This window comes from Meles meles, chromosome 5, assembly GCF_922984935.1.
Source record: "Meles meles chromosome 5, mMelMel3.1 paternal haplotype, whole genome shotgun sequence".
Classification (NCBI taxonomy): domain Eukaryota; kingdom Metazoa; phylum Chordata; class Mammalia; order Carnivora; family Mustelidae; genus Meles; species Meles meles.
This window is the reverse complement of record NC_060070.1, coordinates 91,038,352-91,062,927: the sequence shown is the minus strand read 5'-3', so window position 1 is coordinate 91,062,927 and position 24,576 is coordinate 91,038,352. Positions and strand designations below refer to the sequence as shown.

The 24,576-nt window shown below is 38.2% G+C and overlaps 1 protein-coding gene across 6 annotated transcripts in view; it reads right to left on the bottom strand.

The window, feature by feature from the left end:
- Positions 1-24,576, bottom strand: part of UBR2 (ubiquitin protein ligase E3 component n-recognin 2) — a 125,816-nt gene that overhangs the window by 91,388 nt on the left and 9,852 nt on the right. The window lies entirely within an intron of this gene.

The following is a 24,576-nucleotide window of genomic DNA, read 5'->3' as shown; positions in this document are numbered from 1 at the left end:
AAGTGTACTCTCTAAACTCCATCCTCTATTTCCCCCATCTCCCACCAACCTCCCCTCCAGTAACCATCAGTTCATTCTCTATAGTTAGAGTAGAGTCTATTTCTTAGCTTGTCTCTCTTTTCTCTGCTTGTTTGCTTTGTCTTAAATTCCACGAGTATGATCATACAATATTTGTCTTTGACTTACTTCCCTTAGCAGTATACTTTCTAGCTTTATCCACATTGTTGTAAATAGCAAATTTCTTTTTTTTAATGGCCCAATAATAGCCCACTGTGTAATATATACCACATCCTCTTTACCCATCTCACCTACTGATGGACACTTGGGCTCTTCCACAGTTTGGCCATTGTGAATAATGCTGCAATAAACCAGGGTACATGTATCCTTTGAATGAGTGTTTTTGTATTTTAGGGGCAAATATCTGGTAGTATGATTACTGGATCATTAGGTAGTTCTATTTTTAAGTTGTCAAGGAACCTCCATTTTCTTTTCCATAGTGAATGTACCAGTTTGCATTCCTACCAATTGCTTTTTCTTCACATCCTCATCAACACTTGGTTGTTTGTTTTGATTCTGGTCATTCTGACAGGTGTGAGGTGGTATTTCACTGTACTTTTGATTTGTAATTCCCTGATGAATGATGTTGGGCATCTTTTTCATGTGTCAGCCATCTATATGTCTTCTTTGGAGAAATGTCTGTTCATGTCTTCTGCCCATTTAAAAACTGGATTACTTGTTTTTGGGTTTTGAGTTGTAGGAGTTCTTTATAGGTTTTGGAAACCAACCCTTTATCAGTTATGTCATTTGCAAAGAGCTTCTCCCATTCACAGGCTGCCTTTTAGTTTTGCTGATTGTTTCCTTCGTTGTGTTTAAGTTTTATTTTCTCTTGCCTCAGGAGATATATCTAGAAAAACAGTTATGGCTGATGTCAAAGAGATTACTGCTGATGCTCTTTTCAAGGATTTTTATGATTTCAGGTCTCACATTTAAGCGTTCAATCCATTTTCAATTTATTTTTGTATATGAGGAAAGAAAATGGTCTATTTTCATTCTTTTGCACGTGGCTGTTCAGTTTTTCCAACATCATTTGTTGAAGAGACTCTTTTTCCCCACTGTATATTCATTCCTCCTTTCTTGAAAATTAATTGATCATACACTTACAGGTTTATTTCTGGGTTTTCTATTCTGTTCCATTGATCTTTGTGTCTGTTTTTATGCTAGTACTATACCGTTTTAATTACTACACTTTGGGGCGCCTGGGTGACTCAGTCAGTTGAGCGTCCAACTCTTGAGTTTGGCTCAGGTCATGATATCAGGGTCCTGGGACTGAGCACTGATTTGGGTTCCATGCTTAGCGGGGAGTCTGCTTGAGGATTTCTCTCCCTCTGCTCATGTACGCATACACGCTTCCCTCTCTCTCTGATAAATAAATCTAAAAAAAAAAATTATTACCACTCTGTGTTTTTTTAAGATTTTACTAACTTATTAGAGAGAGAGCGTGCGCACAAGAGCGAGTGCGAGCACGTTCAAGTACAAGGAGGGGGGAAGGGCAAAGGGAGAAGCCGACTTCCTTCTCTACAGGGAGCCTGATGTGGGACTCAATCCCAGGACCCTGGATCATGACCTGAGTCCAAGGGAGATGCTTAAAGGACTGAGCCACTCAGGCGCCCTATTTTGTAATATAACTTGAAATTTGGGATTCTGATACTTTCATTTTTGTTTTTCTTTTTCAAGACTGCTTTGGCCATTCAAGGTCTTTTGTGGTTCCATACAGATTTTATGATTGTTCTAGTTCTGTGAAAAATGTGTTGGTATTCTGATAGGGATTCCAGAGACTATGGATTGCTTTAGATAGTACAGACATTTTAATACTTGTTCTTCCAACCCATGAACATTCCATAGAATGTCTTTCCCATTTCCTTGCATTGTCTTGAATTTCTTTTATCAGTCTTTTATAGTATTCAGAGTACAGGTCTTTTACCTCTTTGGTTAAGTTTATTCCTAGATAATTTTATTGTTTTTAGTGCAATTGTAAATGGGATTGCTTTCTTAATTCACTTTCCACTGCTTCATTATTAGTGTACAGTAATCCAACAGATTTCTGTTCATTGATTTTGTAAACTGTGACTTTACTGAATTTGTTTTATCAGTTCTAGTAACTTTTGGGGGAAGTCTTTAGGGTCTTCTATATATACTATCATGTCACCTGCAAACACTCAGAGTTTTACTTCTTCCTTACCAATTTAGATGCCTTTAATTCATGTTCTCTAAATTGCTCTGGCTAGGACTTCCAGTACTATGTTGAATAAAAGTGGTGAAAGTGGACATCCTTGTCTTGTTCCTGACCTTAGGGGAAAAGCTCTCAGTTTTTCACCATTAAATAGGATGTTGGCTGTGTGTGTTTCGTATAAGGCCTTTATTGTGCTGAGATATGTTCCCTCTAGGTCTACTTTGCAGAGAGTTTTTTTCTCATGAATGGATGTCGTACTTTGTTAAATGCTTTTTCTGCATCTACAGAAATGATTATATGGTTTCTATCCTTCCTCTTACTGATGTGACATATCATGTAGATTGTTTTGTGAATACCGAACACTTGATTGTGGTGTACAATTTTTTTAATGTATTGTTGGATTCGGTTTGCTGTTATGTTGTTGTGGATTTTTCCATCTATATTCATAAGAAATACCTGGCCGGTGGTTCTCTTTTTTTGTGGTGTCTTTATCTAGTTTTGATATACTGATCTCACAGAATGTGAAAGTTTTCCTTTCCCTTATGTTTTCTTCAGATTAATTTGAGAAAATGTGTGACAGAATTTACCTCTGAACCCATCTGGTCCTGGACTTTTGTTTTTTGGAATTTTTAAATTACAGATTCATCTTAATTGCTGGTAATCGGTCTGTCCAAATTTTCTATTTCTTCCTGTTTAAGTTTTGGTAGGTTGCATGTTTCTAGTAATTTATCCATTCCTTCGAAGTTGTCCAATCCATTGGCATATAGGTTTTCATGATATTCTGTAACAACTGTTTGTATTTCTGTTGTGTTGGTTGTTATTTCTTTCACTAGTGATTTTGTTTGTTTGGGTTTTCCCTCTCTCTCTTTTTTAAAATGAGTCTTGATACAGATTTACCAATTTTGTCGATCTTTTCAAAGAACCATGTCCTGGTTTCATTGATGTTTTTTTGTTTGTTTTAGTGTCTATGTCATTTATTTCTGCTTTACTCTTTATTATTTCCTTCCTTTTATTGGGTTTGGGTTTTGTTCTTTTTCTAGCTGCTTTAGGTAAAAGGTTTGGTAGAGATTTTTCTTGCTTCTTAAGGCAGACCTGTATTGCTATAAACTTCCCTCTTAGAATCACTTTGGCTATATCCCAAAGATGTTGGACTGTTTAGTTTTTGTTTTTATTTGTTTTCCACCACATAGCTTATTTTTAACCTTTCCTTTTTCTTGGCAAATATTTTTAAAGTATGTATTTCCTACTGAATGAATACTCCTTTAGCTATGTCCCCAAAATTTCAACACGTTTTTATCATTCAGTTCTATTTCTAAATTTTCTTAGTGATTTCAGTGATATTCTTTTACTTAACATTAGCAATGTTAGTTTCCAAACGTAAAATTTATTTAACCTACTTTCATAGTTCGAATTTTATTAAACATAGGGGGAAAACAATCTGCATGGCTCTGAGCCTCAAGAATTAACTGAAGTTTCCTTTTATGTTAAATAAACAGATTGCTTTTCAAAAATTAAGATGTAATTCACATATAAAATTCATCTTTTTAAAAATGTCCACCTTAGGGGCACCTGGCTATCTCAGTCAGTGGAGCATGTGACTCTTGATCTCAGGATCATGAGTTCAAGCCCCATGCTGGATGTAGGACTTATGTTTAAAAAAAAAAGGGGGGGACGCCTGGATGGCTTAGTGGGTTAAGCATCTGCCTTTGGCTCAGGTCATGATCCCAGAGTCTGGGATTGAGTCCCGTATCTGGCTCCTTGCTCAGCAGGGAGCCTGCTTCTTCCTCTACCTGCCTCTCCCCTTGTGCTTGCGTGTTTTCTCTCTGTGACAAATAAATAAAATCTTTAAAAAACACAAAAACAAAAACAAATATAATGGCTTATTAATTTTTTAAAAAGTGTCCAACTTGGTAGCTTTGTAATATTACAAGGTTGCACAAACATAACCAACCAGAATGTTTGGAGAAATGTCTATTCAGATCCTTTGCACATTTTTAAAATTTGGTTGTCTTTTTGTGTCCTTTAGTTTTCTACAATAAATTCTATTTGTCAGATATAAAAACTGTTATTCCAGCTTTCTACTGTATCGTAGTTTTGGCTGGCAGGTTTTTCTCCTATTCCTATTTTTAGTGACTTTCAGTTTACTTTGCCTCTGATAAACAGAATTTTGGGGTTTCTAAAAATCGACCTGGGAGCCACTCTCTTTACATAACTACAAAGAAAAGTAAAGCCAGACCCTTGTTCTCTAAGAGCCCATCATTTAACAGAAAAAAGACAAATGTGTACAGTTACAGGACCAGTTGTTAATTGCCATATTAAAGGTATGTTGGTTTGGTGAAAGCACACAAAGATCCCTGAGATTTTAGAGCTTTAGCAAAAGCAGTCAACTCCAATCTCTCTTGAATCACGTGTTTCTTATTAAAATGTTTAAAGCACTCACTATGTGAATACATTGGTATTACACACGTATCTCCATATTAATTTTACATATATTTTTAAGTTATATTTATGTTTTACTACTATGTAGTAAAATTAGTCCCTCACTTACACTACTGTGTAACTGGAGTCCCAGTGGATAATATGAGGCAGAAAGTATATTTGTAAAAGTAATAACCTGAACTTTCCAAATTTAGTTAAAGACATCAACTTATGATCCAAGAAACTCAAGGATACAAAAAAAGAACATACAGCCAGGCATGTAACAGTCACACTGCTGACATCCAACAATAAAGTAAGAATCTTGAAAAGTCAGCTAGAGAAAACCAGCACACTTGATACAGAACCACATACATATGCTAATAAAAACGGACAGCATCAAAACTAACAGAGGTCAGAAGACAATGGAACAAGATCTTAAAATGCTGAAGGGGGGGGGGGGGGAGTATCAACCCAGAATTCTATATTCAGGAAAATATCCCTAAAAAATGAGAGCAGACTTCCAGTTTCTAGTGAGCATGTAAGTTTGGAGATTGCCACATTGTCCTAACAAGTAAAAAAGTTAAACAAACTGAAAAGCCAACAATACTAGATTTCCAAAGGACTAAGGTCACAGTCTACCCCTGAAATTACAGAGACCAATAAATGAATACAGAGACACAACTTGTGAGAGCAGAAACCCACAAACACAAACCTCTACAGGAACCAGTGCTGAGGTAGGGAAACCTGAACTGTACCTGCCAAACTGCTGGAGGCTCAGTGTGAATGTTTGAGAGATTAAAATTCCAGTCACTAGGAACCAGAGGGGTACCCAGTCATGGGGGCCCTAACATTTTGGTGAGTTTTATTTCCTGGAATTCTACTAGGTTTTCACAGTGAACATCAGAAAAAAATTCTCCAATTTCCGGCAGGTAGGAAAAAAAAGGAACCATTCTGAAATATGCAAGGGCATTCTGTTCTTTAAAAGTCTGCCCTCAGAAAAAACTATAATCAGAGCTTAACCAGCTGGGGTTTTATCTGCGTCCAACTGACCTGGAAAAGAGAACTATCCACTTTCAGCCCACTCTAGCCATCTTGTCCCACATAAAGACCAGGGGTTGGGGGTCGGGGGGTGGGCAGGCGGGGCAGCGGGGTCATGAAAGGCACCTGAGAAGTTCAGAGTCCAGAGGTACAGACTCACTAGAAGACTGAGATCTCATCATAGGATGGAAAATGTTTCCCCTCTCCCACACCTTACTATCACATCACTAAAGGCCTATGTCATTCCTTTTACCTGGTATTATCATATGCCTGGCTATCAAAAAAAAAAAAAAAAAAAAAAAAAAAAAATATATATATATATATATATATATATAAGACTAAAAGGCAAAAAATTTAGTTTGAAGAGACAGAGCAAGCATCAAAATCAGACTCACGTTATGTCAGAAATGGTGGATTTATGGGGTGCCTGGGTGGCTCAGAGGGTTAATAAAACTGAGAGTTGCTGGAGGGGAGGGTGGTGCGAAGGATGGGGTGGCTGGGTGATGGGTGATTGGGGAGGGTATGTGCTATGGTGAGTGCTGTGAATTGTGTAAGATGATGAATCACAGACCTGTACCCCTGAAAATTATGTTAATTTTAAAAAATTTAAAAGATAACATACTCACAAATGACACTACAGACACAGGGCTGATATCCAAGATCTATAAAGACTTCTTCAAATTCAACACTCAAAAAAACAGATAATCACATCAAAAAATGGGCAAAAGACGTGAACAGACACTTCTCCAAAGAAGACAAATGGATAACAGACACATGAAAAAGTGTTCATCATCATTAGCCATCAGGGAGATTCAAATCAAAACCACAGTGAGATATCACCTTATACCAGTTAGGATGGCCAAAATCAATGACAATAAACAATGTGTGTTGGAAAGGATGTGGAGAAAGCAGAACCCTCTTACACTGTTGGTGAGAATGCAAGTTGGTGCAGTCACTTGGGAAAACAGTGTGGAGATTCCTTAAGAAATTAACGAGAGCTATCTTATGACCCTGCAATTGCACTATTGGGTATTAATCCCAAAGATACAGCTGTAGTGAAAAGAAGGGCCATCTGCACCCCAATGTTCATAGCAGCAATGGCCACAGTCGCCAAACTGTGGAAAGAGCCAAGGTGGCCTTCAACAGACAAAAGAATAAAGAAGATATGGTCCACATATACAATGGAGTATTATGCCTCCATCAGAAAGGATGAATATGGGGTGCCTGGGTGCCTCAGTGGGGTTAAGCCTCTGCCTTCAGCTCAGGTCATGATCTTGGGATCCTGGGATCAAGCCCCGCATTGGGCTCTCTGCTCAGTGGGGAGCCTGCTTCCCCCCCATCTCTCTCTGCCTGCCTCTCTGCCTACTTGTGATCTGTGTCAAATAAATAAATAAAATCTTTTTAAGAAAGCTTTTTTTTTTTTTTTTAAAGATTTTATTTATTTATTTGACAGAGAGAGAGATCACAAGTAGGCAGAGAGGCAGGCAGAGAGAGAGGAGGAAGCAGGCTCCCCGCGGAGCAGAGAGCCCGATGCGGGGCTCGATCCCAGGACCCCGAGATCATGGCCTGAGCCTAAGGCAGCGGCTTAATCCACTGAGCCACCCAGGCGCCCCAATAAATAAAATCTTTTAAAAAATGTTGGATTTATCAGATCTGAAATAGAAAACAACTATAACTCGGGGCACCTGGGTGGCTCAGTGGGTTAAAGCCTCTGCCATCGGCTCAGGTCAAGATCTCAGGGTCCTGGGATTGAGCCCCACATCGGGCTCTCTGCTCAGTGAGGAGCCTACTTCCCCCTCTCTCTCTGCCTGCCTCTCTGTCTACTTGTGATCTGTCAAATAAATAAATAAAATCTTAAAAAAAAAAAAGAAAACAACTATAACTAATACATTAGGGTCTCTAATGGATATAGTAGACAGCATGCAAGAATAGAAGGGCGGGGCACCTGGGTGGCTCAGTGGATTAAGCCGCTGCCTTCCGCTCAGGTCATGATCTCAGGGTCCTGGGATCGAGCCCCGCATCGGGCTCTCTGCTCCGCGGGGAGCCTGCTTCCTCCTCTCTCTCTGCCTGCCTCTCTGCCTACTTGTGATCTCTCTGTCAATTAAATAAATAAAATCTTTAAGAAAAAAAAAAAAAAGAATAGAAGGGCAATGTAAGCAGAGATGGAAATGTTAAGAAGGAAGCAAAGAGAAAACCTAGAGATCAAAACATTGTAAAAGAATGAAGAATGCCTTTGATGGGCTTATTAGTAGACTGGGCAAAGAATCCTTGAGTTGAGGATGTCTCAACAATCTGAAAAGCAAACAGAAAAAGACAAAGAAAAACCGTACAAAATATCCACAAAATATGAGACAACTACGAAAGATATAAATGTATGTTTAACAGGAATACCAGAGAAGAGAAAAAGAAGAAAAAGGAGGGATGCCTGAGTGACTCAGTTGGTCAAGTGTCTGCCTTTGGCTCAGGTCATGATCCCAGGGTCCTGGGATGGAGTCCTGCAGGGGGGGCGAGGGGGGAGGGGGCGGGTCTTGCTCAGCAGGGAGTCTGCTTCTCCCTCTGCCTGTTGCTCACCCAGCTTGTTTGCTCTCTCTGACAAGTAAATGAGTAAAATCTTAAAGAAAAAAAAAAAAAGGCAAGAAAGAAAAGGGGACAGAAGAACTCTTTGAAATAGAAATTACTGAGAATTTCCCTAAAATAACGTCAGACATCAAACTACAGGTTCAGAAAGCTCAGAGAACATCAAGACAAATGCCAAAAAGACAATTCCTAGGTATATTATTTTCAGATTACAGAAAATGAAAGATAAAGCCACAAAAGGAGAAAAACACTTTACCTACAGAGAAATAAAGATAAGAATTATATCTGGATTTCTCAGAAGCCATGCAAGCTAGAGGAGGGTAGAGTGGAATACTTAAAATTTTGAAGGATATGGGTGCCTGGGTAGCTCAGTCCTTAAGAGTCTGCCTTTGGCTTAGGTTATGATCCCAGGTTCCTGGGATCAAGCCCTGCATGGGGCTCCCTGTTAAGCAGGAAGCCCACTTCTTCCTCTCCCACTCTCCCAGCTTGTGTTCCCTCTCTCTCTGTCAAATAAATAAATAAAATCTAAAAAAAAAAAAAAGTTGAAGGATAAACCCCACCAACCTACAGTTCGGTATCTGCAAAATTATCTTTCAAAAGTGAAGGAGAAAGAAAAATTTTCTCAGGCGAAGAAACTTGGATTAATTGTAAATATGTACTGCAAATTGTAGGGCAACCACAGAATAAAAGTGGAAAAAAAAAGTATAACGAATGTTATAATAGGTAGGAATGGCTATATTAACATCTGATAAAGTAGACCTGAGACAAGGAATATTACCAGAATTAATAAAGGACACTGACAATTCACAATGATAAAAGGGTCAATACAAAAGGAAGTCACAGCAATTATAAACATCTATGTATGTGGCTTATAAAAGACCTGAAAGATAACTGAAAAATAAACTGATAGAACACCAAGAAATAAATCCACAATCACATTAGAGTATTTTCATACCTTTTTCTCAGTAATTGGTAAAAACAACTAGTCATAAAAATCACTAAATAAGCATACAGACGACCTGATCGGCACTACCAACCACCTGGTTCTAATTGACATTTATAGAATATTATAACAAACAACTGCCAAATACACCTTCTTTTCAAGTGCATACGAATGTTCAAGACTGGCCATGGTCCTGAATCATAAAACGGGTTTTTTTTTTTTTTTTTTTTAAGACTTTATTTATTTATTTGACAGAGAGAGATCACAAGTAGACAGAGAGGCAGGCAGAGAGAGAGAGAGGGAAGCAGGCTCGCTGCCGAGCAGAGAGCCCGAAGCGGGACTCGATCCCAGGACCCCGAGATCATGACCTGAGCCGAAGGCAGCGGCCCAACCCACCGAGCCACCCAGGCGACTTGCAGGGAGCCAGCCGTGGGGTTCAATCCCAGGACCCTGAGATCAGACCTGAGCTGAAAGCAGACCCTTAACTGACTGAGCCACCCAGGTGCTCCTCATAAAACAACTCTTAATAAATTTCAAGAATGAAATCTAATAGAACATTTGTGTTAGAAATAAGTTACAGTATTTAGGAAAGCCTCAAGTTTATGGAAATTAAATAATATACATCTAAGTAACTGAGAGATTAAAGAATAAAATATAAGCACATTAAATCTAAAATAAGCAAAAAGGAGAGTAACAATAGGAGCAAAAATCAATGAAACAGGAGCACGCCCGGGTGGCTCAGTGGGTTAAAGCCTCTGCCTTCGGCTCAGATCACGATCCCAGGGTCCTGGGATCGAGTTCCACGTCAGGCTCTCTGCTCGGCGGGGAGCCTGCTTCCTCCCCTCTCTGTGCCTGCCTCTCTGCCTACCTCTCCGCCTACTTGTGATCTCTGTCTGTCAAATAAATAAAATCTTCAAAAAAAAAAAAATCAATGAAACAAAACACATAAAGGAGAACATTAACAAAGCCAAAAATGGATTCTTTGGAAAGATTTATAAAACTAATTTAGCAACAGAAAACACAAATCACTAATACCAGGAATTGAAGAGGATACCTCACTACAGATACTACAGACATTAACAGCATAAGAAAATACTATGTATAACTTTTTATCAATAAGTTTGAATTATACAATCAAACATATTTCTTGACACAAGATGAAATACAGTTCTGAACAACTATAGTAAGTATGAAAGAAATTTGTCATTAAAAACTTCCTTCAACAGGGGCACCTGGGTGGCTCAGTGAGCTAAAGCCTCTGTCTTCCGTTCAGGTCACAATCCCAGGGTGCTGGGATCGAGCCCCTCGTCGGGCTCTCTGCTCAGCAGGGAGCCCGCTTCCTCCTCTCTCTCTGCCTACCTCTCTGCCTACTTGTGATCTCTGTCAAATAAATAATCTTAAAAAACAAAAAACAAAAAAACTTCCTCCAACAAAAACACCAGGTTTTGACAGTTTGTTTTACTGAAAAATTTTATCAAAAACTTAAGCAAGAAATCCTACCAATTTTACATAGATTCTTCAGAAAATATAGAAAAAATAGTTCTTAATTCATTTTATAAGACCAGCATTAACTCAGATATAAAAACCAAAGTCAATTGTAGAAGGTGACAGAATGGTATACTGCATAGAACACAATCACAAAAGTCTTCAACACCGTATTAGCAAACGGAATCAAGTAATACATAAAAGTTATAATACATGATAATCAAGTTGGGTTTATCTCAGTAACGAAAAACATCTGGGGGCGCCTGCGTGGCTCAGTGGGTTAAAGCCTCTGCCTTTGGCTCAGGTCATGATCCCAGGGTCTTGGGATCAAGCCCCGCATCGGGCTCTCTGCTCAGGAGGGAGCCTGCTTCCACCTCTCTCTCTGCCTGCTTCTCTGCCTACTTGTGATCTCTATTAAATAAATAAATCTTTTAAAATCTTTTAAAAAAAAAAGAAAAAAGAAAAACAATTATTTGAAAAACAATTATTGAAAACAATTATTGAAAAATTATTGAAAAACAATTGAAAAATCAATTAATGCAATCCCTAATGGAATAAAAAAGGAAAATTATGACAATTCTGAAAGCTGCAATATAAAAGCAGTTGACAATATTCAACAACTTTTTAAAACTCTACAAACTAGCAATAGGAACTTCCTCAATGTGATCAAGGGAATGTAAGAGGAAACTATACCTAACATTATACTTAATAGTTTAAGACTGAATACCTTTCCCCATTCCCCTAAGATTGGCAACAAGGCAATGATGTCCCACTTTCACCAATAAGGTACAAAAAAGAAATAAAAGGTTGAAAAGGAAAAAGTAAAACTGTCCCCACTTAAAAATGACCTGATTATATAAAAATCCTAAGGAACAAAAAACAAAACAAAAACTACTAAGCCAATTTAAGCAAGGTCACAAGACATAAATTCAGTATTAGAAACCAACTGTATTTCTTTTCACTCACAGAAGAAAATGGAAACTAAGAAAAAAAAACAACATAAAATATGTAGAAATAAACATAACCGAAGGTGTATAGAACTTCTACATAAAACCTTTAACATATTGTTAAAGAGATTAAAGAAGACCTTAATAAATGGAGAAATACTATGATGTTCATGGACTGGAAAATTCAATATTGTTAAGAGGTCAACTCTCCCCAACTGATTTATAGATTAAACACAATGCTAGGGACACCTGGGTGGTTCAGTCAGTTAAGTGTTCCAACTCTTGGCTTCAGCTGAACTCATGATTTCACGGTATGGGATTGAGCCCAGCATCAGGCACTGTGCTCAGTGCAGTATCTGCTTGATTCTCTCTACCTCTCCCTCCTCCAAATTCTCTCTCTCAAATAAATAAAATCTTTAAAAAACAAAATGAAACAAAAACACAATCCTAATCATAACCTCAGCAGTCTTTCTTAAACAGTAACAACTGACAAGCTATAATTCTGAAATTCATAAAATGCAAATGACTTGAACTAGACAAAATTTAAAGGAACAGAAATTTGGGATGCCTAGGTGGCTCAGTCAGTTAACCCTCTGCCTTTGACTCAGGTCATGATCCCAGAGTCCTCCGATCAAGTCCCACATCGGGCTCCTTGCTCAGCTGGGAGCCTGCTTCTCCCTCTGCCTGCTGCTTCCCCTAGTTGTGCTCTCATGCTGTTTCTGACAAATAAATAAATAAAATCCTAAAAATAAATTAATTTAAAAAAATAAAGGAACAGGGGCGCCTGGGTGGCTCAGTGGGTTAAAGCCTCTGCCTTCGACTCGGGTCATGATCCCGGGGTCCTGGGATCGAGCCCCACATCGGGTTCTCTGCTCCGCAGGGAGCCTGCTTCCTCCTCTCTCTCTCTCTCTCTGCCTACTTGTGATCTCTGTCTGTCAAATAAATAAATAAAATCTTTAAAAAAAATAAAATAATGGAACAGAATTTTAAGATTTATACTAATCAGTTCAAGGCTAACTATGGCAAGACCAGCAAGATAATATGGTTATTGCTGTAAGAATAGCCATCTCAGGGGCGCCTGGGTGGCTCAGTGGGTTAAGCCTCTGCCTTCGGCTCAGGTCATGGTCTCTCGGTCCTGGGATCGAGCCCCATATCGAGCTCTCTGCTCAGCGGGGAGCCTGCTTTCCCCTATCTCTGCCTGCCTCTCTGTCTACTCCTGATCCCGTCTGTCAAATAAATAAATAAAAAAATCTTAAAAAAAAAAAAAAAAAGAATAGCCATCTCAGTGAATGGAATACAGTAGTCCCCCCTTATCTGTGGTTTCGCTTTCAGCAGTTTCAGTTACCTGTGGTCAATGAAAGTCTGGAAGCAGATGATCATCTTTCTGATATGGTCAGAAGATCAATAATGGCCTAATGCTATATCACAATGTTTATGTTATTCACCTCACTTCATTTCATCATGCAGGCATTTAATCATCTCACACCATCACAAAAAGGGTGAATACGTACAATAAAATATTCTGAGAGACCACATTCACATACCTTTTATTACAGTATACTGTTATCATTGTTGTGTTTTGTTAATCTCTTACTGTGCCTAATTTATAAATTCAACTTTATCACAGGTATGTATATACAACAAAAAACACAGTATATAGGGTTTGGTATTATGCATGGTTCCAGGCATCCATTGGGGGTCTAGGAACATATCCCGTGTGGATAAAAAAGAGGGCTATAATAGATTAGGGTGTTCTGAAATAGACCCACACTTATATGGTCAAATGTTTTTTCATAAGGTACCAAAGCAATTCACTAGGGAAAGGAAAAAATGGTGCTGGAACAACTGGGTATTCATATATAAATACGTGAAGCTCAACCCCTCAAACCTCTACAGGTAGTTGTTTGAAATGTTTTCAAACATTTCAAAAAAATGTCTGAAAAAGATCATAAACCCAGACATAAAATCTAACATATCAAGGTTTATAAAAGAAAATATACAGACTACGCTACCTGGGAGAAGGCAGACATTTCTTAAATCATCAGAAGAGAAAAAAAACTGGTAAAATGACATCATAATTAAAAACTTCTATCATTAAGACACCATATAGGCAAGCCACAGACTGTGAGAAAATATTCACAAAACACATCTAACCCAGAGTATCTAAAGAACTCCAACACTCAATAATAGAGAGACAAACAATCCAATAAAAAATAGACAAAAGACTGGAACAAAAACTTTGAAAGTTAGATGAATGAGCAAAGAGTACTTGTAAAATTCCATCAACATCATTCATCATTAGCAGTAATTAAAAACATAATGAGATACCACTACACAGAATGGCTATAATTTAAAAAGCTAATATCATCAAATGTTGGTGAGGATATGGAGCAAACAGAATTTTCACACATTACTGGTGGGAATAGAAACCATTTTGGAGAAAGTTTTGGCAGTTCAACATATACCTGCCCTTTGATTCAGCAATTCCACTCCTAAGGATTATTCATGAAAAAATTAAACATTAAGTCTAGAAAAAGACTTGTTTGCAAATGGTAATAATAACTAATGTTTCAGATAAGAATGCTCACTGTATTAGATTACTGTCCAGAAAGGCCTATTTTAATGGTATCGTCATATTCCTAAAATGTGTCATTAAAAGCTGAGATTTTTAATAGTCCAAGATTTATGTTATTTGGCCTATTAAACACATACAAGTATGTTTAAGTAAAGAATAATAACACCCAGTACTTTAGTATGCTGCATTTAAAATAATGCTGGCATAAACTGATATGATTTAGGGGAACCTGGGTGGCTCAGTTGGGTAAGTGGCTTCAGCTCAGGTCATGATCTCAATGTCCTGGGATGGAGCCTTGGTTGGGATCCACACTCAGCCTGTATACCTCTCTCCCTCTGTGCTCCTCTCCCGGCTCGTGGTCGCTCTCTCTCTCAAATGTAAAAAATAAAAACTGATACGGTATGATTTATGAAAGAAAATTACCATTTTCTTTCCTTTAAATTCAGAAAATTTTCACACACAAAAAACAGAATTGTTAAAAACAGAAAAAAAAGGCAGCCACCTGGGTGGCCCTGTAGGTTAATTGTCTGCCTTCAACTCAGGTCATGACCCTAGAGTCCTGGGATGGAGTGCTGCACTGAGCTCCGTGCTCAGTGGGGGGTTTGTGTCTCCCTCCGCCTCTCCCCCTACTCAGGCTTGCTCTCTCTCTCTCTCTCAAAAATAAATAAAAAATCTTACTAAAAAAAAGCAATTAAAAAAAAAAGGTCACAGAAACTTTACTCATGATAGCCTCTAACCGGAAACCACCCAAATGTTCATCAGCGGGCCAATGGATTATGGGCAATTATAAGGACATTCATACAATGGACTACTACGCAGCAATTAAAGTGGAACCAATTTCCCACAATTGTACCAACATGAATAAATCTGATAGACATTATGTGAGTAAAAGAAGCCAGGCACAAAAGAATGATTTCATTTTTATGAAGTTCTAGAACAGGCAAAATAAGGTGAAATTATCAGAATAGTGGTTACCTAGGGGCTGGAGCTACTCAGAGGGAAATTTCTAGTCAGATGGAAATATTCATATCCTAAAGGCATGTGAGTTACATGAGGTTAACTATTGCCAAAAATGTATAATTAAGATTTGTGCCTTTTGAAATATGTAAATTTTCGCTTAAAAAAACACACACACAAAACTCGATTGGGCATCAAAAGGAAAATTTTAGATATAAATCTGAGTTTCTGTACCTGAAAGGATCAGCCCATAGTAATCTAGTCATAGTTCTATGTTTCCTAACATCTAGACAAAGGCATACATATAAAGTTGATATTATACCCCATGCATGCCTATATTCGATCCTGCAACAAACTGGCACAGAGTAATTAAAAACAATCACAGATATCTAAAACAAGAATACAAGGCTCATTTTAGACAAGTACAGGAATCCAAACTATCTAGGAGGTATTAACGGCCCACTCCCTGTCATCTTCCTGGGCCAAAGACAGCGTGCAGACAAGGCAATTTCTAATACACAGAAGCTCACAGTGACAACACGCAGCACTGAAATTCTACTTCATAGTATTTACCTTGAGAAATACTGGGACATATATAAAAAGAGATGTGTACAATTATGTACAGGGTATTCTTTGCAGCAGTTTATTATGGGGAAAAAAACCCTAGAAGTTCCCCATTTCTAATTTCATTAACAGAGCAATGAAATAAATTATGGCCTGAACTTACTACAGAAACACAGCAGTTAGAAGAGTGATGATTTATATATACCGACAGGGAAAGTTCTCTGAGAGACAAACTGTTAAATGGAAAAAAGTCACAAATGCAATATACACAGTATAATTTCATTCATGCAGCACATCGTAATTAGAGGTAAACAGTATTTTTTAAAACATAGCATTGATTTCACTCTCTAGACTATTCATGGCAAAAACAGTCTTAAATTATAACTCAGCTAAAAAGAGATCAAGTTTTCAAATTTTTTAAAAGCCAAGAAACTAAACAAACTCTTCTTATTGGAAATAAGAGGTTCTTTCTTCCACATTAGACATTTATATTTCCACACAGAAGAGAAATGCAATTATCTCTATCCCTCTGCTTGAGATATTACTCATGGCTCAGTAACTCATTCGAAGACTCCGTATTTGGTTTAAAAATTCTTACCTATATAATTCCTCAAGTGCTGTATTTATATATTACCTCATTTTTCCTAACTGCTCTGTGAGGAAGGAAAAATAACCCAAAAACCTAAGAAAAAATCATTGAAGATACTTCTAATGTTCATCCACAGAGAGAGTTTACCATCTCTTCCAGACACAGGAGAATTATGCCTCCCCACCCTGTTTTGCAGTTGGACAGAGGCCTTCAGATTAGTTCTGGCTAAAGGGATGTGGGCATGGTTGCTAACTCTGAGGAGTACAATTTATTTGCTGGGCAAGACTCTCCAGCCCTACTCTTCCCTTACTGTGCTGAACCCTAAAAAGCATTATGTTACGTTTATGAAGACGTAATATGGTGTTAAGTAACTAACCAAGATAGAACCCTTGACTCATTGCCTTCACCAATCTGAATGGGTCACAGTCTGAGTGATAAATACATTTTAGGCAGTTCAAATCTTCAAGACCATAGGTTTGTTTGTTATTTTTAGCATAACTTCATCTATCATGACTAACAGAATCAAAGTTAAGAAAAGAAGTTAAACCTGAGAAAAACCATTTAATAGTTTATAATAAAACATCATAAAGCATTATCTGGAAACACACAGTAAGAATATTCCTGATGGCAGCATTAACTCCCCAACCATAACTTCTGGTTATCTGCAACATTCATGCAGTAAGTTTTAAAAATTATTAGCTAAAAAAAAAAATGTTGTCAGGGTGCCTGGCTGGCTCAGATGGAAGAGCATGTGACTCGATCTCGCATAATGAGTTTGAGCTACACCTACATCGGGTGTAGAGATTACTTAAATAAATAAAACTCCAATTAAAAAAATGTTCTCAATTTAACTATGCAAAGAAATCACTGGAATTAAACCTAATTTCTTTACATCTAATAGAAGTGTTAAACTCAAATTAAAATTTATACCACACTAAAGTATGATTTCATATTCAACTAATATTTTATTTGTTAATGGTTATAAAATGGTAAATAATTATGATCAATACTAAGATTACTGTCCCTAATAACCATCCCTATTTAGAAAGGAATAACAAGTGTTAAATTTGACTACACTTTTCCTAATAGATAACTGAGTACAGACAAATATCATAAAATACTAGCCTACTGCCTGAAAACAGGTTTTTCTGGTATCACAGAGGCTTTAGCAAGATAATTTGCTAAAGCTAAAGCTAAACCTATATAAATTTAGAAACTATGAACAAATCACTACCGAAAAACTAACCTAATTTCCTTCACAAATCCCTTTCCTAAGTAACACACATAAAAGACTCCTGAATATCATTTTTTCTAGTTCAAGAAAACTTCTATCCTGTAGACATGAATCATTTTTATCCTTGAAGGATCTAGTTTAGAAACTCCCCTAGAATTTCAATAATCATATTTCATCTTTCCAAATGTTAGGCTCCATGTTATTTTACCAGGATTACATGAGACATGGGAGTAACAGGAGACATTCATCCCCAGGACCCCAGCACCTTTTACCCCAGCACATTTACTAAGAGTTTACCAGGCACCAAGAATTGTGGAAAGCAATACACAATGGATCTCTTTTACTTTCTCAACAACTCTGTAATTGAAGAATGTAGCTGGCTTTTGTCCCAGGATTTCTGCAGGGAACTCTAAATCCTTAAAATTTCCTGTGATAGGAGTATCTTTGTTATTCATGCTGCTCCCTCCACGTGATAGTTTATGCTAATGAATGAGAGAGTGGGGATAAGTCATACTAGAAAGACAAACCCTGTGATTGGAGGGTTGGGGCTTTCAGCAGCATAATATTAGCCCTACCTCTGGGAAAGGAAGTGGAGCTAGATATTAAGTCCATGGGCAATGATTCAGTTAGTCTTTCCTACATAACGAAAACCCAAGAGAACTCTGGACACCAAAGCCTGGATGAGAGTCCCTAGTTGCCAATACTATGTGTGGATTGTCATGCATTAATGTGTCCAGAAGATAATGTGTCCCTGAGGACAACAGGAGCTTTGCATTTGGAAATCTTCCCAAGTATCTCCCTGGCTAATTCTGATTTGTATCCTTTTTCTGGAATAAAACTTTAATCATAAGTACAACATTTTCCTCAGTTCTGGGAGTTGTTCTAATGAATTATGTAACCTCTGGTAGTCTGAGATACCTGCAATTTGCAGCCAGCTGATTAGAATTGAAGGTGCCTCTGAGGATCGCTAAACTTGCATCTGTATCTTGGACAGTCTTGAAGGACAGTACCTTTAATCCGGAGTGTAGCTAATTTCAGGTATCAGCAAAGTTTACAAAGATCTGTTAAGAGTGTAGTCCAGGGGCGCCTGGGTGGCTCAGTGGGTTAAGCCGCTGCCTTCGGCTCAAGTCATGATCTCAGGGTCCTGGGATCGGGTCCGCATTGGGCTCTCTGCTCAGCAGGGAGCCTGCTTCCCCCTCTCTCTCTGCCTGCCTCTCTGCCTACTTGTGATCTCCCCCTGCCAAATAAATAAATAAAATCTTAAAAAAAAAAAAAAAAAAAAAAAGAGTGTAGTCCAAACTTAAGACCTACTGGACCCTTTACAGATTAAATCTTTCTCTCCCACCCCAGGGAGAAAGACTTTTGTTCTTTCACGTGAGATTCTCACCAGACACTGCTTTCTTTCCTCTACAGCTCAGATAACTGACCAATCTGCTTCCTCTTTCAGTGGGTCACACACTGGTCTGTTCTGCCTGGTTTCTTATAAGGCTGGCTAGAAGACAGATCTTCCAAACTTTCTCATCATTTCCATTGCAGTGTCTGTTGTTTGCCTCCCACCCTGCCTCCCTTCCTCAAACTAGCACATCACCTTTCTTGTTTGTTTTTAAGATTTTATTTATATATTTGTCAGAGAGAGAGAGAGAGCGCGCTCAAGCAGGGGGAGTTGCAGGCAGAGGGAGAAGCAGGTTCCCTGCTCAGCAGGGAACCCGATGTGGGACTGGATCTTAGCACCCCCTGGGATCGTGTCCCAAGCCAAATGTAGCTGCTTAACTGACTGAGCCACGCAGGTGTCCCCATCTCTTTCTCATTTTACAGGTTTTTACTACTGATCACGAAAAGAGAAATAAAAGTATGCATCCTTTGACCCAGAAATTTTACTTACAGGAATGTACCCTGTGATCTACTTCTACGTGTGCACAAAGACATACAAAGATATTTAGTGTGTTATTATTTCTAATACTACAAACCACCTAAATATCTATTAATAGAAGGCAGTAAGTAAAGGATAGACTATTTTGTAATAGAATAATCAGCCATTAAAAACATAAGACAAGGGGCGCCTGGGTGGCTCAGTGGGTTAAGGCCTCTGCCTTCAGCTCAGGTCATGATCCCAGGGTCCTGGGATCAAGCTCCGCAGAGAGCCCACTTCCTCCTCTCTCTCTCTGCCTGCCTCGCTGCCTAGTGTGATTTCTCTGTCAAATAACATAAGACAAAGTCGGCACACGTACTCTATCTCTAATGTTATGTAACAATTTTAAGGACAAATTTGAAACGATATGAACGAGGTGAAAACAGTTTAAGTGATACGCTAGCATTTACTGAATAAAATACAAATGCTTGCAAATGCATAGGATACCTGGAAGAATACACAAGAAACTACTAATGGTGGCCACTTCTGGATAAGGAAACAGGGAAATTAAGGGACGGAGGAGGAAGGTTATTTTTCATGGCATATACTTTTGTACCTTTTGAAAGATATAACCAAATGCATGTTTTGCCTGTTAGGTTTTTAATTTCTAAAAAGCAGTAGCTAAAGCTGTTCTTCTGTGTTCTGTCCTTAATACACCCTCGTGACTTTCTTGAGATGATGTCAACGAAGTAATTTTCTCCTCATAACATGAGGCAATCCCCTTACCAATTGTGCCTTCCTTCCACTAATTATATACAACCTCTTAATACAGTTAGAATATCCAGAATAGGGACAATGGATTAACCTACACCCCTAGACTATAGTGAAAAGAATTTGTATCTCAGAGAAATTCCAGGCTGACGTACCCAAGTTCAAACTTGACCACATGTAATAAAGAAAAAAAATCTACTAACATCATCTCTGACTTAGTTTCACCCACAAATCCTTTACACACACCTAAACTTCCAATACAGGAAAACAGCTTTTCAGTGCACCATTTTCACTGAGGGAATAAATATATTCCTCTTCCTGCCATCCCACTCCACTCCTCCAAGCTCCCAAAAGTCTATTCCACAGTCACTTTTGAATACAAGGTTCTTCTTAATTCCTCTTCTTCTAGTAATGGAAGATCCCAGAACCCTGTCAATTTAATCAAGATCTCCATATAAAGCATTCAAACCTGTACCCAACCTCTTCTCCCACATTGACACATTGAATTCCTTGGACTAACAAAATTTCTGAATACTGTGCCTATGGTTAAAAGATAAATGAGGTGGCAATAAACTCATAAGAGATTAATGTGCTATGTACCGGTAGCACCAGCTGTCCTATTAATGATTTGGCTGGATAGAAGAATGAATAGTCAAAGTTGTAAAATCTAGAATGGGAAGGATTTCTTATACATAATCATGAATAACACCTCCCAAAGTAGCTGGCTTACAATAAATATGATATTGCCACCAGGCAGGTATGGAAATAGGCAAAAAATAAGAACACTCAAACAGTTTAACTAAAGCAGGAGAAGCAAAGTATCTTTAAAACTGTCCTCTGTACTTTGAACAATATAAGAGACATTTCCTTAATAAATATTTGCTAAGCACCTAATATGTATGAGGCTATTATTAGTGTCAAACATCTGCAATAGGGTAAGAGTATCTTATAGACTAGTCTAACTGGGAATAATGAGGGAAAAAAAGATTCAGGCCCAGTTCACAATACCATCACCAAAAGCTCCTTTTCCAGCCCAAATAAGTTTATTTAATATTTCTTGCAGGTACTTTGTAGTACAGAAGTTCTATAATGCAACTTGATTTTCTGCTTAGGAATCAAGTGCTAGTGAGTTTCTGGGACTAGTGGAATGACCACAAAAATGATTGCTGTTTTTTTTGTCTAAAACCATTAAAAAACTAAACTACCTAGTTCATTGTCTTCCTTTTATATACTAATATCTTAGCAACAAAGAACATCTCTCAGAATTTGGGAACTAGACAGATTTAGTTGCAAGAAAAACAACATTTTTCCTGTATTTCCTCTTTTACTGAATATGAATAAAAAGTTCATAAGAGACCAATATATGAGAATCGATGAAAGGTAAAATGAAAAGATAATGGATTTTAGAGTCTGAGAGCCCCCTGGTTTCAATTTTTATGACTGCAAGTTAAGTCACTTAACCATTCTGAGCCTTCGTCTCCTCAGGGATATCATCTCAGAAGTTTGTAGACGGATTAAACATGATTTCATATTAAACACTTAGCATTAAATGTGGAACCTCGAAGGTGCTCAACAAACATAAGCGACATTGTTAAAATAAATATTTGAACTTACACTTCTGGTTACAACAGAATAACTAGTACTCAACCAGCCTCCCACTCTACACAGCCATAAAACTGGATGAATACATAGGGCTCTCTCATTGAGGAGGTAAATTCACACCTGTGGCACAGTGAGCTAGAATCTAAACAGTACAGGAAGGTCCCACTGAGCTGAGATTAGATCAAATTTGGGGGCAGGTAAAAGAGCTAGAAACCTTGGGTCAGGGTACAAGAGTGGAAATGTACACAGGTCGGGTGGGGCCAGGAAAGGACAGAAGTCCATATGGAGGTCACCTACGGATAGTTCTTGGCTGAGGGTTGGGCTGCACACACAGAGAGTAACACTCTTCAGAGAACGGCTGCTAGGGAATCAAGAGTGCCACAGTGATAAGTCAAGTCCAGCCAACAGTGCTAGAGGACTCTGGACCTCTTGTCAAGGCAGACATCCAGCTGATTCAACACAAAGGTCGTGACCATGTGTCTTAAAGACTTCTTTTAGATCTGTCCTAATGAGGGGTGAGGGAAGGCTACCATGACCTAGCATAAGGTGTGGAGCCCAAATGGGATATGGCAGGGGCGGCAGCAGCGAAGAATGGTTGTATGTAAGTAAATGATCAAATTAAAAAAAAAATTTTTTTTAAGATTTTATTTATTTATTTGACAGAGACAGAAAAAGGGCACAAGCAGGCAGAGGGAGAGAGAGAAGCAGGCTCCCCACCAAGCAAGGAGCCTGAAGCGGCACTTGATCCCAGGACCCTGGGATCATGACCTGAGCGCCAAAGGCAGCCACTTAACCAACTAAGCCACCCAGGCATCCCTCAAATAAATATTTTTAGGATAATGAGAATCAGATTCATCAGAGACAGAAGTTAAAAATATGCAAAGGGAGAAAACAAGAGAGAAGGCTGCGGCATTGGACTAGAGAGATTACTGCAAATGCATGATTTTCAGTATTTCTTTCAATATGTATCTAAAGACATCTATAAATTACAGATCCACTGAGATGGCCTGGAATTAGTGACATACCAATAGCAACGAGCACACCTAGTATTTTGTTTCTTTTTTTTTTTTTTTACTATTTTATTTATTTATTTGACAGAGAGAGAGGTCACAAGTAGGCAGAGAGGCAGGCAGAGAGAGAGGGAGAAACAGGCTCCCCACTGAGCAGAGAGCCCGATGTGGGGCTCGATCCCAGGACCCTGAGATCATGACCTGAGCCGAAGGCAGAGGCTTAAACCACTGAGCCACCCAGGCGCCCCAGTATTTTGTTTCTTAATACTAATGTCTACTGAAAAGGAACAAGGCTCCCTGAAGAAATAACTGATTTCAGGTCTGGGGCAAGAGAAAGTTCAAGATGTGCCCTAAACATCTTGTGTTAGAACAAGAAGTGTTCAAAAAATGATGGGGATGTGAAAGAAACAAAGAAGACAGCTTGAATGGCCTCCCACTGGTCAAATACAGAACTATTTGAACATAAGAATGGGATTCCATGAACATATACTGAGATAAATAAATGAATAAAATGAATGTTTAATAAGAAACAGGACATTTTATATCTTAGAGTACCTCCCCACAAAATACTTACTGACTACAAAGAGTAAAAGAGTAACTTCACAGCAGAGAAGTCTTGTAGACACCCCTTTAATCAAGCGATCAAAATTAGTATCACCAGTTATCAAACAAATCAAAATCACATGCTACTTGACAGGGTAAAATGAAAATGAGAACAAGTGATTTCCGTGATATTCCTGTGAAAGATGTAACCGAACTCCAACATAAAGTGGGCAGACAAACCTAAATGGACATTTAAAAAATAACTGGCTTGTAATCTTCAAAAGTATCAAGATGATGAAAGTTAAAAAAAAAAACAACAAAAACCACACCAAAACAACAACAAAACCCCCGAAAAAACATTCCAGGTCAAAGACTAAAAGATATGACATTCAAATACATGTGTTGAAAATGGACCTTTTTGCTACAAAAGACATTAGTGGAACAAGTAGATCTTAGGTTCCTCATCTGTACATTGTGATGTTAAACTAAATCTATTGCAAACATCAATAGAGAATTCAAAGAAGTTTTTATAAAGACAAACAAAAAACTAAATCTAAGTATTTCAAAATATAAAAAGACCTCCACTGGTATTCTAACCATGCTTATAAAGGAAGACTACCATAGACACTTACAGGCCTTAACCAAAACTGATCTTATTAAATTTTTTTTTTTAGATTTTATTTATTTATTTATCAGAGAGATAGAGAGAGTACAGGCAGGCAGAGTGGCAGGCAGGGCAGAGGAAGAAGCAGGTTCCCCGCGGAGCAAGGAGCCCCCGATGTGGGACTCGATCCCAGGACGCTGGGATCATGACCTGAGCCCAAGGCAGCTGCTCAACCAACTGAGTCACGCAGGCATCCCGATCTTATTAAACTTAAGTCTTATAGAAAAAAGTGTTAAGGAAAAGAAATGTTACATAATGCCTCTATAAATAGTACAATCACGCAGTGGAATATTATCTAGCTATACCAACGGATATGGACAGAAGTTGAGACTTTGTTAAACACAGAAGGAAAATTTAGCCCAGAATATATAACATATATTCCCTTTTGTATGTATGCTTGTATATATGTATAAGATAGCCATATATATGGGCCTGACTATGCATTAAAAATTTCTGGAAAGATACATAAGAAACTGTTGACAATGACTAGTTCTGTGAAATAGGAATAGATGGTTTTAAAGGAGACAGGGCACCTTCCTCTCCATCTTCTGCCCTTGTACACTCAATTCTCAACATTTAA